This window comes from Crocuta crocuta, unplaced genomic scaffold, assembly GCF_008692635.1.
Source record: "Crocuta crocuta isolate KB4526 unplaced genomic scaffold, BGI_CrCroc_1.0 scaffold737, whole genome shotgun sequence".
NCBI lineage: Eukaryota > Metazoa > Chordata > Mammalia > Carnivora > Hyaenidae > Crocuta > Crocuta crocuta.
Window position 1 is genome coordinate 2,184,249 of NW_027527804.1, and position 1,840 is coordinate 2,186,088.

Below are 1,840 nucleotides of genomic sequence, written 5' to 3' on the forward strand. Positions count from 1 at the left end.
AATAGTGTTGTGTTAATGAATCAATAAATAGAACACTAAACCCATTTAATGTATTACAATTCTTTCTGCTTCAGTATTTGGGGCTTCTNNNTTTGGGGCCTCTTCATCTAGCACATTTCTTACATGTGACCCTTCTTCAGATGTTGTTTTGTGTCACTGGAACATCTTTTCAAACAGCAAATTGGTATGTAACATTCTTCCTCCCCCAGGTCCCTCTATTAAAGATATTCTACCTTCCTCTCAGGCCCTTTTTTCATAGGAGCCCATGTCTCATACATTCTTGCCACTTTGTATGCCATTGTAATGTTATTTTAAAGGCTTTTTTAAAGTGTCTCATCTCTAAAGCACTGTGTCCAATCATTCCCTGTAATAAAGGGTATCAGATCCCACCATAGTCAGCTGTAAGTACTGAAGAGAAAAGAATGATACTCTCTGAGACTGGCTTCCCTCTCAAAATTTTAGAGGGCCATCCTATGGCCAAAAGAGGATGGTCATCTCTAGGTACAGACACCCCAGAGCAAACATGCTCTTTGAACCAACAGGTACATAGCAAGTATTTACAGAGCACCTATGAAGTATACAACATTAAGCTAGGTACCAGAGTAGAAATATGACAGGCAGAGCAAGCTCCTCATCCTGGATGATATTCAATTTTCAGCTTGAGGAAGGGAAAAATACACTGCAAAATCTAAAAGTAAATTGTACAGCTTATGTCCTTTGTCATGATGTCCATCATGACCTTTAGTTTTCACCTAGTATAATTGTGTCTTCAAACCATGGACTATCAAGCACTAAGATTGAGCAGAGTGCTTTAAAATCTGGGGAGCCTGGGTGGCTCAGTTGGTTAAGCATCCAACTTTAGCTCAGGTCATGATCTCACGGTCCATGAGTTCGATCCCCACATCGAGTTCTGTGCTGGCCGCTAGCTCAGAGCCTGAAGCATGCTTCAGATTCTGCCTCTCTCTCTCTCTCTCTGTCTCTCTCTCTGCTGCTCCCCAGCTCACACTCTCTCTTTCTCTTTCAAATATAAATAAACATTAAAAAATTTAATGAAAAAATAAAATAAAATCTACCTCTCTGCCTTTCTTGCTTCCATCCCTTTCAACCAGTCACGCTGTTTTGGATTTCTAGAAGATTGTTTTTGTGTAACAAATGTTCCATGGCTTTCAAAAATTTTTAAACTATAAATCAAGTCCAACCCTCTCATGTTCCAGATAAAGAAACAGAACCCCAGAAGAGGAAAAGAATTTGGTTGAGGGTCCATAGCCCATCAGAAGCTGCAACTCTCAATTTTCTGATTCCACTGATCCACTTCCCCATGCCATCCATCACCCTAGCAACACACACTTCTAAATATCAGAGTGGCCTTCTATCAGGAAGAGCCACTTGACACAGGAACCAGAGGACGTTGCTTTGCAGTATTCTGAGCCAAGTGCTTAGATCCTGAGTTACTCCAGGAAGCCAGAGAAAAGAGACATCAGTGAGGGATATTATTCAAGCTCCCACTTTGCTGCTCCCAAATAGGTTCTCACCTTTCCCAAGAGAATAATAAGGGTTCATTGAGGTCATATACAAAGTATATGGGACATGGCAGGTGCTAAACAAATGGTAAATCTTAATAATACAACTATTTCTTTGTAACATAAAGTAATATCTTTCGTTGATGTGTCTCCCAATTATTATATAGGCAACAAAAATAAGAATCCAGGTCCACAGTAAGTTAACCTGGTATAGCAGATGAATGCCAATTTCATATATAATTTGGTGGAGTCAAGGCACAGGCCTCACTTCCCAGGGAGCCTGGCAGAGCATGGCAATCCTAGTGTGCTTCCTTGTGCCA